The sequence below is a fragment of the Rhipicephalus microplus genome, chromosome 5, assembly GCF_043290135.1.
Source record: "Rhipicephalus microplus isolate Deutch F79 chromosome 5, USDA_Rmic, whole genome shotgun sequence".
Classification (NCBI taxonomy): domain Eukaryota; kingdom Metazoa; phylum Arthropoda; class Arachnida; order Ixodida; family Ixodidae; genus Rhipicephalus; species Rhipicephalus microplus.
In genome coordinates, this window is record NC_134704.1 from 75,206,343 (window position 1) to 75,224,507 (window position 18,165).

Genomic DNA, 18,165 nt, shown 5'->3' on the forward strand with positions numbered 1-18,165 from the left:
GTTGCCGTTGGGCTGCGCCGACGGACGTTGGTCGAGCCTGTAGTCAGACTATATAGAGTGCTTGCGTTTTGTTAACGTAGCGCCACCGTGCCCATGGTGCGCGCGCATCAACGCTACATTGGAGTATATTGGAGTATACTCCAATATACTCCATTGGCATTGGAGTATATGATGCGCTCGCGGCCGTTTTCCTAGCTCCACATATACCAAGTTTGGTGTTACGTCACGTCAATGGACGAATAAATATATGACTGGTGCAAACATGATAAGCCTGACACGCGTGTCATGTAAGAACATGACAACATACCATGCTCATAGCATGCTCGCGGCGGTTACGCTAGCTCCACATATACTAAGTTTCGTATCCCGTGACGCGAATAGATGACGAAGGTAAACGACTCATCCATACTTAATAATAATGACACGGAAGTCATGTACAGCATCATTTACCTCCACCTCGTCACGTTGCGCTTATTTTAAATTGACATATCAACATTTCTCATACGTGCTTCGCATATGATCGATTCCCACTGTACATGGGATCTGTTCATTTTCTCTCTAAACACCCTGGTTTGCGGAAACAGACGCAACCTGCGCCCATTAACGCCATCCAGCTAATTAATATGCAGACACTGGTTGGAGTGAAGGATTGCATGCATGTCACTTGCATGTCTTACGTCTTGGACACATTGCAAACCAGACTTGCTCGAATCCGAAAAAAAATAAGGCCGTTTTAAAACTTCATGGTCATTTTTGGATCAATCCTGGTCTTACGGTAAATCGGTATTTTTACAGCAGAGCTCTTTTATTAAGTCATTTGCAAAAGCTTCGGGGGTGTAAAGAGAACTTTCAATGTCATTAACGGGTATGTGTCACAGAAATTGGGAAATCTCCTCTGCTCCACACTAGTACATTAAAAATGTAGGGTACAGATGAACCGGAAACACGAAATAAGATTTCTAGATAGATGTAACCACTAATTGAGAAATCCTTCAGTAAGCCGTCGGGATAAGCCTAGTGACAACCACCATGGCTGCATGTTCCAGCTTTGCTGAAACATCTCAGCGTAGCATTTCAGCAATACGTACAACCAGAAAATACAACGGAACCGGAAAGGCGATGGCGTCTGCAAGAAGAACACGAAGCGGTAGAAGACCAATCCGAGCGGCAATGTTCTTGTACGTCTATAAGTAATGCAAAGGCTTGGTTTACACGCAACTTCATTTCTCTTGAATTTGTACATCCATGTCATGTCTACAATTATCTGTAGTTGTACGTAGTTTCTGCGCTGAGAAGCAACCGAGCAAAAACCTAATTACACCAAGATAAACCCTGGTGACAAACAAGAAGCAAGCAGACTAGACTTGAGAATCGTCCAGGTAAGCTGTTTTCAAGTCTCCTGCGACTTCACGCAAGCTTCGTCATTTTTAATACAATATTGACGGAATTTTTTCCTTTCAGTATTCATCTTCGGACTTAATTATTTCTGCACATAATTCCCATTTTTTTCCAGAAAACCTCGCAATAGCAAGAGACAATATCTAAGCCAATAATTACGTTTTGCATATTAAAAGACCTGAGGTAACCAGATGATGGTATTACAGGGTCAAAACACTTATGACAAATGGTAGGCGTGAATCTGGCCATAATTTTCGTTTCGCCTTTTTTCAGTTCGTCCCCAGATTTCTTGCACCAGTGGAGGGTGTCGAGGAGGACGTACGGCTCTTTAACCCCCCTGTTTCTCCTTACTACTATCTTGCTCTCGCGGGCCTTCTAATCGTCAACGCCGCTTTAGATGTGCTGTGGCCACTTTTTGAGTGGTAGGGATCCAGCACTGCCCATCAGCACAGATTCGTTACGCTAATGCGAGTGAAGGGGAACAGGGGTCGAACTTTGGCAACCAGACGCTCAATGATGGTGTGACTTGTGGACCGAAAAATTCATAGGTATGCCGTGCTTTTCCATTTTCTTACTCAAAATAAGGTAGCATTGCAGATCAACTGGAATAGAGAGAAATATGCATATATAAAAGATAAAACCATGTACTGATTACTTGCCTTTCTTTTTGTTCTTGTAGTGGCATCAGGCATATATGTATACAACTCACGCTGAGTTTCGGACGTAGACATTTTGCGTCTATCACTTTTTTTCCCGCGCTGTCTCCAATCTGTGAAGTCTTACATGAGCTACTACGTAAAGATACTACGTAAATCAAACTATGTTCACTACATAAACACAGTTTGATTTGCGCGAAACAGCTGAAAAAAAGGTGCACAGCTTTACAAGCGTTTTTTTTTTAAGTTGTAGTGTAATCATTTCAAGAACGTTGAAAAGTAGGAATGTTTTGGCAAACCACATGCAGTGGATATTGCTGTTATTACTTTAGAAAAAGTTGAACGCATAGTATCGAACTACAAGTTCTCGCGAGCACGTTCTTGCTACTATCCCTGCCCCTATCACTTAAGGTGATTGCGGCATCCGTTTTTTTTTCTTTCTAACTGAACTATTCTACTATCTCTACTCGCTAGCAGCGCTAGTCCCATCAGTGAGGCCACCTTTTGCAGTACATTTGCATCTACATTTTGGATGCCCATCATATACTTTATTTCTGATGTCTTATTGTTGCGTTTTTACCGCATGACAAACAACCCCGCACAACGTTTTAAAAAGACAGACAAGTCAACTTTCTCTAATGCGCAAAAGAAAATTGAACACGTATGATAGCGCACGGTCAGCTGTTGTTGTACAAGGAAAGCTTCAAACAAATGTTGTCAGTAAAAACGCATAAGTTCACTTACTTTGTTGCTTGTATTGCGTAATCTTATATAGTCATGTTAAATGCTGCCTATATGCGGTCTTAATTAGAACGGGTAGGTGTGGAATGCAGTAATAAAAACAGGCACTCTGGTTCTCATTCACTTGTTCAGAAAAGAATACTGAAAAAGAAAGGAATAATGAATTAAAACGAATACATCGTCAACTTGTTTACAGCGGAACACTAGAAACACAGACAAGCAAGGAGCAAAATAGGAAAAAAAGGCAGCGCCGTCTTTTCTTTTGTTTTTGCTTCTTTCTTGTCTGTGTTTCTGGTGTTGCACTGTAAACAAGTTGACGATGAATCCCAATCAACTGGCCCAATTCACCAGCTTACTAAAAAATAAATAATTGGTAACTCCTAATAAAACGTTAACATACCTCTTCGGGAGGTACTCCGCAAAACCGTGTACTGCTATCCAGTTCGTTTGAGTTTCAGAGCATAGAACTCAAGCGAAAAATTCTGCTTTACATAGCGTGGTAGTTAAACCCAGGTTGTTGCATTTGCTTTTGTTGAGTCCAGCTGTATACTCACGCTAAGCCCAGTACTCTGAATAAGAAATAAGTTTCGCGTTTGTAGCTGCACGATGGAGATCAAACCTGAAAGCAACGAAACATGTGACCTTTTAGATAAAAAGGGCGGAGTGTCATATTTTCAAGGCTCTTAATTATACAATGACTTTCTCGCACAGCGTGCTCTACTACTGGTCAGTAGTTCTTCCTTTCTTGCTCACCTGCGTTTTGCGCATTCAAAGCCGAAGCTGTTACTGCGAAAACCAGCGGACATGTATTAAACGCTCCCGCCTCTGTCTGGACTATTGTTCATTGTGCATGGCCTGTAGTACCATGTGCACAATATGACGACTGAGATTTCGATTTGAGCAGATGAAACACGATACATTAGCTTCCATCACTATAAGGCTCACGTTTCCTTACGTCACTCAATTCTCTGCGCGAAGAACGGTCGTCGTGAAGATGTTTCCTACTCTCATCGCTTCTTTATGCTGCGCTTTGTCGCGCTCATCTTTTTCGCCGCCAGTTCCTCGCCAGTTAAACGCGACGGCCTTTCGCAAGACTACGCTTTCCGCATCTATATACTCTGTTTGCGCGTACTTCGGTATGAAAGTTGTTCTTTCTCAGCTCGTACGACGCACCTCGGTCTTCAAAGCCGACGCTTCGGAGCATAGCATTTACCCAGTCCTATTCCTGCGACTTGACCTCGCGCTCGTTTGATTACTATGTTCATTCCCCAACTCTTCTCTTTCATGTTTGGGTTTTCTTTTGTTCTCATACTGTTCCTGCGCTGCAAAACATGGTTTCGCCGACGCTCGCTTTGCATCCTTTCCACACAACTACCCTCTAAAACCCTCGCCCTCGTCCCCACACGAATATACACGTAAACGTGGAAACTTTCCCGGTTGTTCGTGAACCCGAATCACTATCCTTGTCGTCTGGGCAAACTGTTTTCCAGTCGTTCCACGCTCTGGTCATGGTTGGGCCTTTTTGGCGAGTTGTGCCGGTACGCACTAGTTTATGCAATGGCTGGTCTTTTTTCACGCGTTGGTGACTACGTTGGAACGTAATTGCATCGGTGAATTTGAGCGGGTGCTCTGCAGCCACCCCGTTCTCGCCTGCTTTGACCTGGTGGTATATACGTATTACCACGTTTTCTTTATCAGCAACACTTCTAGGTGTGGCTTGTTACGCTAGTGCGCTTTTCTATTTCGCATCACAGGCATGAGTTGCGCGCTGATTTTTAACGCTTCTTTCGTGTGTATACCATGTCGCGAGTTTTTTATTTATTATTTTACGAAGAAGGCTTTTCAGGAATTCATTTGTCCGTCCTCTCGGCCTTGAGGCTTACTGATTACAGGAATAAAAATTAAAGCCGCAACGCTGCTCGAGTAGTCTATGTGACTCTAGCATGTTTTCTGGGCAAGGACACTTGTTTCAACTAGGATCACAACTTCTTAGCGTGAGAAATGTCAGTACCACAAATAAAGCAGAAATTATTATTTTTGATCGAGAACATGCTCCGTACTGAAAAATCGCCTATTGATGTGAAATACTTTCCGCTGAGCTTTTATTTCTCAACCAATCATCATGCTCGCATTTTGAGAGAAGTGTTGGCAAAAGGAACTGTTATTCGTGCTATAATATACAAGTACTTGAGTATTAACTTGTTTATTCTTTAAATACACTTTTAAAAGAGAATGATAAGCGTAGCTCGGTCCTGGGCATGAAAGGGGTGCGCTTTTTGCCACTTTTTGATGGTGCATGTAGTTCCACGTAATAAAAATCAAAACAAAGATGCCAACTTTGGAACATGCAGCTACCTCTCCTCTCTCTTTTGATACCGCACAGTGACTATCATAGAGGGTCAAGCACTTGTTCCTTTCTTTTTCAAAAGGAATGTATCAAGAGTTGGTCACTAGCGGAAACACATAAGTGATAATTAACATAACGCTATGGAATCCTTTCTAAGCTTTCTGTCTCATCGCTGAAAACGTAGCCTGTTATTTCACATACACTCGGCCAATATTGAGATATCGTGCGACATTTTATAGACAACCTGAGTGCCAACTCAGGGCCAAACATTACTGTCACAGTGGTCCGAAGATTCAACAGACCTTAATTTGTAAGAATGGGCGATTTCGTAAAGAAAATATTCCAAATAGTTAGACATTTTTAGTATTCTTGTGAAATACGAGCCTCTTATAAATTTTCTCTAGTTGGATATTCGGTCTGTTTACACATACAGTCATGTCGAATGTTCAGTCGTGCACGCCACACACTTCGTGTCGCTGAAACCTGGAGCAGGATACTGGGGCCTTTTTGCTTGAACATATAGTATACAGGCTAGCGAGTGGGATCTGTGCATGAGTTTCACACCTAAACCTTTACAGAACGTGAAAAAGAGAATATATATATATATATATATTTATATATAAGAGGGTGAAAAAATAAGTGTCAAATCATGGAACAACGAGGCCTTAGGTATACACTTCTTTCCCTTATTCTTTAACGAGCGTCTCGTACTGGCATACTTGGTGCCGTTAGGTTGTATAAGAGGGACTATTGGTCAGCTGCCCACTCGTAATAAGCTCACGTGCTACGTGATGCCCCACAGGCTCATAAAAGGGTACTCTACATTCGCCGCTATGGCTACAGATGGCGCTGACTGACACTCCCACGTTTAAATTCATATATAAACCCAATAATGTAGCCGGGGGATAGCCGCCGTGATAGCTCAGTGGTAAGAGCATCTAACGCGTTATTCGAAGGTCGTAGGTTCAATTCTCACTCACGGCAAGTTATTTTTTCACCCACTTTTCTTCCTGTTTTCATTACATTGGTTCTAATAACTTCCCCTATACATTCCTCGCCATTATTGTCTATTAGATCCCATTAATATATATATATATATATATATATATATATATATATATATATATATATATGTGTGTGTGTGTGTGTGTGTGTGTGTGTGTGTGTGTGTTTGTGTGTGTGAAGATCACAAAATGCGCCTTTTGAAGATCTAAGGGCATTTTCAAAAGTTTGCGAGCGAGCTTAATAATAATCAGCGTGGTTAGTAGGCGGCTGGAAGTTAACCTGCGTATGCTAAAATACATACATACATATATACATACATACATACATACATACATACATACATATGTCGTCACTTAACACAGTCAGCATAAAAGAATTGGCAGATCCTACGTACAGCGGGAATCGATGATATGCGAAGCACGATTGAGAAGTCTTGATATGTCCCTTTAAAATCAGCACAACGTTACGAGGTGGACGTAAATGATGCCGTACATGACTTCCGTGTCATGATTATGATCTTTGGATGTGTCGTTTAGCTTGGTCATCGGTTCTCGTAGTTTGATGCCAAATTTAGCATATGTGGAGCTTGCGAAACAGCCGCGAGCACGCTGTGAGCGTGGTATGTTGTTATGTTCTTACATGACACGCGTGTCAGGATTATCATACTTGCACCAGTCATGTATTTCCTCATCCATTGACGTTGTGTAACACCAAATTTGGTATATGTGAAGCTAGCAAAACGGCCGCGAGCGCTTCATGAAGGGCCCAATATACTCCAATGTAGCGTATACGCTGGGCACAGCAACACTACGTTAGCAAAACGCGAGTTAGCAAAATGCGAGCACTCTATAGTCTGACGTCAGGCGCGACCAGCATGCGTCGATGCGGCCCTACAGCAACCGGCACGAAACGTGACATGATGCATTTCGCGCTGATTAACACGGACCGCTTATAGCGCTACACGCTGGCACTGTCGATATTGTGCTACGTTGCTGTAAGGGCGGTACCGGTATAGCTACCGGTATTGTTGAAGTGGGTAATGGTGGTACCGTGGCTTTTTGATGTGCTGTGTTTCTGAGATGAATATAGGAGAAAAAAGCGGATTGTCAGGGAGACGAATGGTCTGAAATCTTTTAGGGGCGAAGCTCCTTATAGCGGCACCAGTTTGTCCCTCGTAGCTGTTGTAGTGTGTGACAAGTATAACATTTGGACCTCCAAGGTGGTGCCGGTTAGAGATTTTGCTGTGCGTTGTTGAACAATAAAAGATAGTGCTCAATGTACATGCCAATGGCTGCTAAGGGATAATGAGAGACAGGAGAATTCGGCTTTCAGTTAACGCGCACGCTCCGATCCCCATTATGATATGTGGGGTTTAACGTCCCAAGACCACTATAAGATTATGAGAGACGCCGTAGTGGAGGGCTTCGGAAATTTAGACCACCTGGGGTTCTTTAACGTGCACCCAAATCTGAGCACACGGGCCTACAACATTTCCGCCTCCATCGGAAATGCAGCCTCCGCAGCCGGAATTCCGATCCCCATTAGCAGCCATTGGCATGTGCATTGAGCCCTATCTGACAAGAAAGGGTTGCTACGTTATACACGCTGGGTGTAACCTTAGCTTTAGAAAGGTTTAGCGAGCGTTGAGCCTCAGTGCCATGAATACAATGAACTAGTATATACCCTGAACACGAGGTAGTTTAAGGTGGGAAGTAGATACGAAGCACAAGCCGTAAGAAAGTAAAAGCCAAATTGTCCTGTCTCTCATTTCCCAATAGCAGCCATTGGCATGTACATTGAGCACTATCTGACAGGAAAAGGTTGCTACGTTATACTCGCTGGGCGTAACCTCCTTGGTTTTAGAAAGGTTTAGCGAGCGTTGGGCCGCAGTGCCATGAATACAGTGAACTAGTATATACCATGAACTCGAGGTGGTTAAAGGTGGCAAGTGGACCCGAAGTGCAGACCGTAAGAAAGTGTGTGTGTGCCACCTCTCGTTTAGTCCTTGTAATATCCGCTGGATGGTGGTGCTTCTTTATGGGAATTAATGATGAAAAGATGCGAAGTGGTGGTACATGGAGTGTTGAATAGATGGACGAACAGACACACACACAGATGCAGGGATGGACGCATGAATGGACGCAGGGATGGATGCACGAACAGACGCATGCACGGACGGGCGGATGGATGGTCACACAGACGGACGCATGGACGGACGGAAGCAAGAACGAATGGACGGACGAATGCTTCGCCCTACTCTCCATCATTCACTCCGAGGATATGCTGTCATTTTTTTTTTTGTCGCCCTATGCGGGTGGAGAAACAATAGTTAGGGAAGCAAGATTTTTCCACGAAAAGTCATGAAATAAAAAAAAGAACAAGTTTGTGGTCGAAAAGGTCATTTGCTGTTAACCAATAGTGATTTCGTGTTATGCGAAACACCTTCAAAACAAGCTTCAAAACTGTTCAGTTAGCGAAAGCAAGCGCTACACATACGAGTCATTGCGATGCAAGAAAGATTACGAACTCTTTTATAGTCTCACCCTTTCGCGTAAACCAAAACGACCTATCGCGGTGCGTTCGGACAACTGCGCCTAATGCTCGCTCCTCAGTTTCGCGGCAAATCCGCGATGCCCCGCAACAATGAGAGAAGCAATTTCTGTTTCAGTGGCAAAGAAATTTGTCCGGCATGTCACAGCCAGTATTGATTCATTGGCGTACATACAAGATTCAAAGTTTCGGGGGAAACAAAAGTATTTTTGACGCCCGTGATTTCCCTATAGGGGTAAAAGTCATTTGCTTGCTTCCTAGCCATCTTTTCCTTCCCTTACATTTTTTCCCTGCTGGCCCAGTTAAATACGCAGCCAACGTGAGTGGACGGTATGTGCGTCTTCGACCGAACGAGAGAGGCGGGAGACCGACGACGTTGTTGTGTGCTGTAGCCGCCGGTGAGGCAATTAGCCGTGAGTTCTAATAGCGGAAGTCGTCAGCTTCCTGCAGTTCTTGGCACCCTTATGCCCTCACATTTACGAATCCTTCCGTCCCTATTTTCTTCCTGCGCTCTCAGCACTCCTGGCTTCATTTAGCGACGTTTCACTCTCATTCCTGTCTTTTCCCTCCTTGTGCATTGTCTCTTAACTCTTTCGCTACTATTGTGTGCATGCCTTCTCTCTGTCTCTCTTCATTTAGGAATAACATTACCGATGGCAGTTTCGCACAACAGCATTTAACTTTGATGCTGTTGCTCTCGACGCAGTAAAGTTTGGAGAGCGTCGGAAACGGGAAAGTGTTAAAATAAGTTTGAAGATGAAGACGGAAGTGGAGGAAGATTTGGAGACAATATCTGGAAGCAGCGTGAAAAAAAAACTGAGGACAATGAAGGAACACACACAACGGGACTAATGCTGGTCTAGATGTGTGTTGCTCGTTCTCCTTATTTTTTCGAAAACTGCTGAAATTTAGTCGCGTGATTAACTGATGGGCTCGCCCAAAGCCGCAAGCTGTCGGTAATTCAATGAGGTTGTGCCCAGTTGGATACTTTACACGGAAAGATAGGGGAAGACGTGATCAATACTGAGAAACGAAGTATCCTAGGTAAAGGGTGCAAAGACTGTGACATGTACACGCAAACATACAAACAGGATGCCCAGCTTTTGTTTGGGTTGTCTGTGTTTGTGTCTCCCAGTAGATCAGCACGTTCAGTGCTTTTACTTTCGATCAGGCAAAATCTACACGCCTAATTGTTCACTCTAACCTAACAGTACCATGGCGCGTGAAATATGCATCAAGGTTGATCTAAAAACTCTCCCTCACTGTGCCAATATTTTCCCAATATAGCACGTACTTTTGGTTACAGGTTTCTTGTACTTTAGTGCTTGTGAAGCAGTTGTAGAATAGTACACAAATTATGTCGAGGATTCCAAGGAACTAGGTTTGAATAACGAAAAAATGAAGTTCACAGGCTTAAAGGCAAATCATTTTTTACAAGACAGCGCAAATAGAAGATCATTATCAGATGTCCCCTCATCCCGCAGTGGGCACACCATAGATTCAAAAAGGGGTTTATTGCTGATGATGCTACGGGCGAAATTGCGGCGACGTTACTGCGACTACTAAGATATTACTCTAGAAAATGAACTACGCATTAATATGTTACTAGACAAGAAAACGGAAATAATACACCTCAGTGCTTTACAAAGCTCGGTATAGCAGTTTATTCGAGCTGCCACATTTGAAGTGTATAGGGCATTTTCAGGTGAGAACTCTGATATAATTCATCTTCGTTTACCCATTGTCGATAATCTATATCATGTTTGCACATGCTTCCATTTGCACGAGACGTGTCACAATCACAAAAACATAAGAGCAAGATGTTTAAAGAATTTAACGTTCTTGTCAAAGCGTAGCACAAGATAAACGGAACATCGTGAAGAACACACAGGATAGGCATTAGCTAAGAACTAAAAGCTTTAGTTTCCACTTAACGCCTGTCCTGTGTGTTCCTTGCAATGTCGCGGTTTCCTCGCGCTAAATTTCGACATAAAGATATACAAACTCGCCCACTACTCCACGTCACAAAAGTAGTTAGATGTAGCTAGGTAGAAGTAGTTAGGTAGAAGCTTGATGGATGCTCATTCTTCTTCCTGCCCAAAATCGTAGACTCCTTAAAGCTATTTTTTATTATTTCTGTTGGGTCAGTACTTCCTCTTATACTAATATTCCTTGTATTATCTAACGGAAATAGCAACCTGCAAATGTCAGTAATAGTAACTTGAGATTGTGCGACAGGTAATGGCTTTTGTGTACTCCGACGTGCTCAGACTTGTTTTGTTGGTATCTCTCCGCTCCTTCTGAAAACAAAAAGAAGCTCAGTGATCAATCTTGCTTTGATTGGTTTGCGCGCATAAGACTTTACCGTGTAAACAGACCAACTCTATCCTGCACTCCTTCCAGGCTCTGGTTTCTTTATCAAAGCTTTTTAAGAGATTGTGATGTACTTCACGAGTTATCTCGATTGTCTTCGCAAGAAGTACTCATCGCCATTCGCAACAATGCATCTGTCTCTTGTAAACAATAAACAAGGTTAATGCTATACCAAAGCGTTAGCTGTGAAATTAGAATTGAAGGTTCTGGGAATTGCACCGCTGGGAAGCATGCGAGGAATGCAGAAGTTCAAGAGAACATGAAAGATAGAGGATACGAAAAATTTTGGTAAACGAAGTGTCGTTGGAGCCAACGTGTCAGCAATTTGTCGAAACAATCCCAATCTTTTAAACGGCCACTAAGCAACCCCGTGGTTAGAAAATTTTTATAAAAAGAAATATGTGCATTTGTTCTTTCTGAACATGACGCTGCAGGAATTTTGATAATACGTGGTATATTAAAGAACCTACATGGGTTACACAGGCGGTTTCAGCTGGTTCTAAATTTTCGCGCTGCCTCGCCACCCTTCTCTCCCACAAGCAGGGGAAGGTGTAGCCCGTCATTGTGACGGGTTTAGACCAATCGACGAGCTGCGTGCGGCGTCAGGTAACTTATTGGCGACTTTGTGTCCCTGCGCGTGGAAGGAGGAGTGGTCAGGCATAGGAAAGGAGCGCGGGAGTTGGTTTTTCGAAATGGAGACACCGCGTGGCGCGCGGCGCTGTATTAATCGGAAAACGTGATCACCACGGGCTACTCTTAGAATTGCTGAGCTGCTTTGGGGGGCGTAAAAAAAAGTTGAAGCCTGCTGACTGGCCTTGTACTGACTGAAACTAGATAGCTCGTAGAAACGTCGATTTCAGCGACAGCCTGTGTTCGCGAGGCATGCGTTAGTTGGCGACTACGGCTTAATTTTTCATCACCTGCGTTTTCTTAACACACGCTCTATGCCCGACTTCTTTGCTATGACACTTTCGGTGGAATTCAGCCGCTTCTTTTGAGATTGGACCCACGACATGGAGCACAGCAACACAGTTCCACACTCACTAATCTCAGAACTATCAGCTTGGTCGGGGCACGACCTAGTAATAATAACCTACCTTCTCGCAGGAACAGGATGAATATGTTCAAAAGGAGTGTCAGAACCACAGTATGATACATTTATGTTACTCTCGTAGACATTATACTGATTAGTCGAGTTAAAAGACAGTTTATAATTCTTAAACATATTCTGCCCTACTAGACAAGGATGTAAGAGAGATCACACAACAGAGAGATAACTTCAGCAGCTTTGTTTCAGAATAATATCAACCCATTGCTTACGCTTTCAAGTTTAGATTGCAAAAAATGCAAAAAGAGAGACATTTCGGAATTCTTCCCTCGGGAATTAATTCACAACAGCCATTTTTAATCTTGACTAAAGCTGAACCAAAGGCGAAAGGGCTTCTGAAAAAAAATGCTCTTGTCATTTTTCGTCAAAATCGATTCGAGGAGACGCCCCAGCCGACAAAAAGAGAGCTAGTTGAATAAAGAGAGGGGGGGGGGACGACTCACTTTTGGTGGATATAGGAGCGGAGCTCGGCAGTGCCGATTTCCCACATCATCTTTTTTTCAGGAGGAGCGGATGAAATATATACGAGCTTCAAGTGTGAACTTCTCCACATAACCATACAAAACAGAGCAACACATCACCGAGTGGAAATGAAAAACGATCACCATCTATTCTTACTCGTATATCAGAACTGCACTGTACGAAACGAACGTTATTTGACATTTCGGATATCCTAACTTGAGGCCCGGAAAGAACAAAGACAGAGCAGATTCAAATAGAGTGACTTGAACGGCTGTCTTGGATGGTTTTTTGTAAATGAAGAATCAAGCTGTTGTTACCTGTTTCATCTTTAGTATTGTATGCGTGTATAACTGTGTGGTTGCAATATGGTAAAGCCTCTCCACCTGCTGATTTGCTTTTGAGCAGCACGTATGCCAATTTCTTGTTTCTTTCCTCATATGATTCAGGTAATATGTGCGTTATTTTGTGAGAAATCAAAGAAAGAACTGCCTTGCCAAGCGTGGATCTTCTAGTGCAAACACTGGTGGTAGAAATTTTGTTTCTGCGGCATCTTAATAGCCTTGTCTGCCGTTACAAATGAAAGTAATGCCACACTCAAGAAAATAAAATATGTATTTTATTTATTTTTTATTTATTTAGAAATACTGTCAACCCTCTACTGAGGGTCATTACAGGAAAGTTACGACACACTGTACAAAAAAATTGGGGATATAACTACATCTCCCAAAGATACACCAGGTATACATATATACAAATCTATGAAAGCTCTGCATTCCAAACTAAAAACGAAAAACACACACCCTGATTCGCAATGCAACGAATAACAATCGTAATAATATTTACAATAAATCACATAAATGTATATCAAGTAAATGCACAAATTCATTAACATCACCCGCATTGACTATGTTACTCGGTAACCCATTCCAATCTTCAATGACAACGGGGAGGAAAGTATGACGGTACGCCTTCGTTCGTGCAAAATAAGGTTGTAGTACTCTTGTATGGTTTGCCCTCTCACTTCGTTTGCCAGGTTGTTCTATGTAGTCATTTCTGTTAATTTTAAGCTCACCTTCTAATAATTGAAAAGGAAACTTTAATCCCTTTTTGTGTCTGCGCTTGTGGAGCGTCTCCAGATTACATAATTGTAGCATTTCTGTGACTGAATCGTTCTGCTTATATCTCGAGCACACAAAGCGAGCTGCAAGCCGTTGTATGCGTTGGAGTTTATTTACAAGCACTTTTTGGTGGGGACTCCAGACAATACTGGCATATCCTGTATCGGCCGTATGGAAGAAGAGGTATCACGCCCCACTTTGTTAGACGTAGTCGTCAAATCAACATCACCCAGATGTGTAGTGGTGCAGTCAATATGTGTTGAATGAGCGCACATGCCTTGCGTGAGCCGTTTTTCAATCTCTCGCGCAGAATCAAGGACTCTGCAGCTGCAGAAAAAGTTTAGGTCTAACACAATAAGAATATTGAAACTAATCACTTCATATGCGCAATCGCACCTCAATCATGGTGTAGTGCGCTTGGGGGGTGGGGAATAGGGGAAGGCTGTGAGTGTGTATGGGGGAAGTTGTGTGTGTTTGCAATCGGATTTACGTGAGACACGCTGCGAAAAAGCATTACTCCAAAAAGCAGCCCGTAATTGCTTGCTTGTGAAATGTTCCTTAGAACAAGAGCACAGCACAAACAACAAACATTTGTTCTGAGGAGGTGTCGTGTACATTCTCAAGCAAAATATAAAAAGAACGCAGGAGGGGCTTTGGTGAAAATGTGCTCAGCCTAACTGATGGCCCGTGCAAATACGGTGGGGGTTTCTTCGAATGAGTAAACATGGCGTGCTTTATAGAACATTAGGCTTGCGCACCCTGTCTTACTTCAATCCTGTGGTGAACGTGCTTTCGTGAGTGTTGTTGAACACTTCCGAAAATTACGGAATGCACTGAGAATTTATACTTACCAGAATCGCAGAATATACTGAAAACCTCGCGAAATGGTCAACGCATGCACTGCGAAGGAGCCGAGGTACTTGAATATCTTATGTAAACAGTTTAGGCAATGTCTGCAGTGGTTGATTGTCATGTGTACCAGCATGACGAGAGACAAATCCAGTCAATATAAAAAAAGTTAATCCACTTTTTCGAGAGCTTAATTAGCGTCTGTTATATGTCTGCGATCTGCAGAAAGTGAGTCCATCATCATCCTCGTGCATGATGATCACGACAAATGATGTTGATCATAGCGGAAGATTTACTGTACATTTCAATACGGTTAATCAATCAATGGTCTCGTCAAGCGTAGTGTCGTCAGTAACGTGGTGGTTTCGGTGTGTCCGACATGGCGCAGGAAGAGGGGGGTGGGTTATTACTTGATCAACATTTCAGTTTAAGTCTAAAAACGGCACAACACACCCATTGACTTCACAAACCGAAGAAAACTACAAGCTTTCGTGTCTTTTTTACGCCGTCGGCATGTACAACTATGCTACAACAATATTCCCTTTTTTAAAACATCATCCATCAAAGACTGTCCGAGGAAGGGCGATGAAGGATACCACACGTACATTCGCGCCACCAATTAATTGCGTGCAGAGTCTGTGAAAATCGACTCCTCCGGCGAACACCAACATTTGCACATTCAGCCCGGAAAACTTTTCACTTCAAGGAAATCTCTGAAGTATGCATTTCAGAGGAAGGGAGGAACAGGTTGAATGGATGGATAAATAACGAAATGTTGCGCAGCGAGCCAGTTCATTCATTAACACATATCAGGGCATCCATTAGGCACACCAGATACTCGCTGATCGATGGGTGATGAGATGCAGGAAATGCAGGGATGTTAACCAATGTTGTAATATTCGGTTCGCTACGCCATATTCACACTAAGGAAAGGAAGGAAGGAGAAGTACAGTCATTGGTATGCTACCACTGAATTTGTTTTATGTCAGTGCCCTCAGTACAGCTCTCATAGGCAGTCCATCGCGGCAGTGTTTGCACGCCTCACTGACCAGTCGCTATCAGAGAAAGCAATCTTGGAATGCCGGAAAGATCGAGCTTCATGTTAGAAAGTGACGTAGGCGCTGTTGAAGTTCCTGCGAGCGATCCGCCTCGTTGTACGATTGAGACATTCCTTTGTGTGCGTGTGTTTGCTTTCCTTCACCTCTCTCTCTCTCTTTCATTTATTTCTTCCTTACTTTTTGTCTCCACTTATCCATAAATTTTCAATTGCAAGGTAGCCAACCAGATATTTGTTTTGCGGTTACCCTCCCTGTCTTTACGGATCAAATCTCTTTCTACTCTATACTATACAGAAAGGAATAGGGAGGTTTGAAAAAAAGTATACAGAAACACAGTGAGGAAGAGTGAAACAGGCGCACACACACAGTCCTTGTCGCAATTCGCACGTGCTGTACTAGGCTGTGCATGAGGCTTCGCCTCGGGTATACCAGGCATGAATGTGCAGCACTTGAATGAGTATTGAGACAAATGTGTTGATTCACCAACGAAAAGAGATGGAGACGAGAAGAAAAATAGCCGTGCTTAGTGCGCAACTCGGGAGGACCGCGATGAAATACAGTCTTCGTCCCGTCTAGTCATCGACTTTTGCAAGGAGCCTGAGTTTTTTTGCTCTATGCCTCCTTCTCTTCCAATTACTTGATTAAGAGTATCGCATGGATGTGCATATGCAGTAGAGCTCAATGCGGATGCCTCTACGGCTACCGAGATGTAGCGTGCCGAGCCGGTTCATTCATTAACGCATATCGGGGCATCCATTGGGCCCACCAGGTATATACATGCCCATCAATGGGTGCAGTGCTGTTGTGACCTAACGTGTCCAGCTGGAGAACTGAACTGTATAGCTTTATTAAGACTTCAAAGCGTGCGCAAACAAATCAACAGAAGATGGCAGGAACAGTGCGAGCCATGTAGCTGCAGCTTACGGCAATACAATTAAAACAGCCCGACAGCTGACCCACTTGGAAACCTTCAAAGAGGCTCACAGGCCATCATGAGTAAGTTACTGGCGCATTAAAATTCTGCAATACATGGCAAAGCCATGTACGCACTTTTATTTGCAGAGCCTATATCTCGTTTCATATCGGTGCAACTTTGACTCCGACACGTACATCAGAATATTTAGTGATTGTTTTGCAGAGACATGACATGATCATCACTAGCAAGTACTCATCACGAGCAATTACAGTCGTTATACAAAATAAATGGTTGCTGCTTATCAAACCGTAAGTATACTGTGAAACGAATTTCCTCTCTGCCTTCTGCTTTTATAATTAGTGTTCACGCACTCACAGCATCAAGCTACTGCCAAATATCTTTGTGAAAATAAAAGGCCACTGCTATAAAGTTATTGAGCGAGCGAAACAACTTTATTTAGCCCTCAATAGGCATGAGGCGTGAGCATATATATATATATATATATATATATATATATATATATATATATATATATATATATATATATAATAAGGGAAAGAAGTGTATACCTAAGGGCTCGTTTTTCCGTGGTTTAACACAATATTAATTGAGATATAACAGACAGTAATGCCAAGGAATGTACAGGGGAAGTTATTAAAACCAATGGAATGTAAATAAGAAGAAAGAAAAGTGGATGAAAAAATTACCAACTGTGAGCAGGAATCGAACCTACGACCTTCATCGAACGCGTAATTCGAAGGTCGTAGGTGCGATTCCTGCTCACAGTTGGTAATTTTTTCATCCACTTTTCTTTCTTCTTATTTACATTCCATTGGTTTTAATAACTTCCCCTGTACATTCCTTGGCATTACTGTCTGTTATATCTCATTTAATATTTTGTTAAACCACGGAAAAACGAGCCCTTAGGTATACACTTCTTTCCTTTATTTTCATTGAACGAGGGTCTCGTACTGGCAGACTTGGTGTGTTTAGGTTGTATAAGAGGGACAATTAATCAGCTGCCCGCTCATAATAAGTTCACGTGCTACGTGACGCCAAACATGCGCATAAGAGTGTTTTCACACTCGTTGTTTGGCTTATAGATGGCGCTGACTGTCATTCCTACTTCTAAATTCACAGATAAACCAAAAAAAGTGGATGGTGAGAGGGCCGCTGTGATAGCTCAGTGGTTAGAGCATCGAACGCGTAATTCGAAGGTCGTAGGTTCGATTCCTGCTCACAGTTGGTAATTTTTTCATCCAGTTTTCTTTCTTCTTATTTACATTCCATTGGTTTTAATAACTTCCCCTGTACATTCCTTGGCATTACTGTCTGTTATATCTCATTATATATATATATATATATATATATATATATATATATATATATATATATATATATATATATATTGTGAAGAAGAAAGAGCATCGATGGCAAGCAACATCGCCACCGCTTGGGTACTGGGAGCTGGGCTTCGCTCGCTCGGCTCGTGCTGATCATCGCCAGCATCTGCTTGACCGTTGCTCTTGCACGATCGTGTTTCTTCGTAGGACGACCGTCCCAACAGTCGCCAATAAACCCTTT

General features: G+C 42.7%; 1 non-coding gene across 1 annotated transcript; it reads left to right on the forward strand.

The window, feature by feature from the left end:
- The first annotated feature begins 17,753 nt into the window (after window positions 1-17,753).
- Window positions 17,754-17,826, forward strand: TRNAT-CGU (transfer RNA threonine (anticodon CGU)). The gene has a single exon. It is a non-coding gene; the product is annotated as a tRNA-Thr (tRNA).
- Window positions 17,827-18,165: the final 339 nt, after the last annotated feature.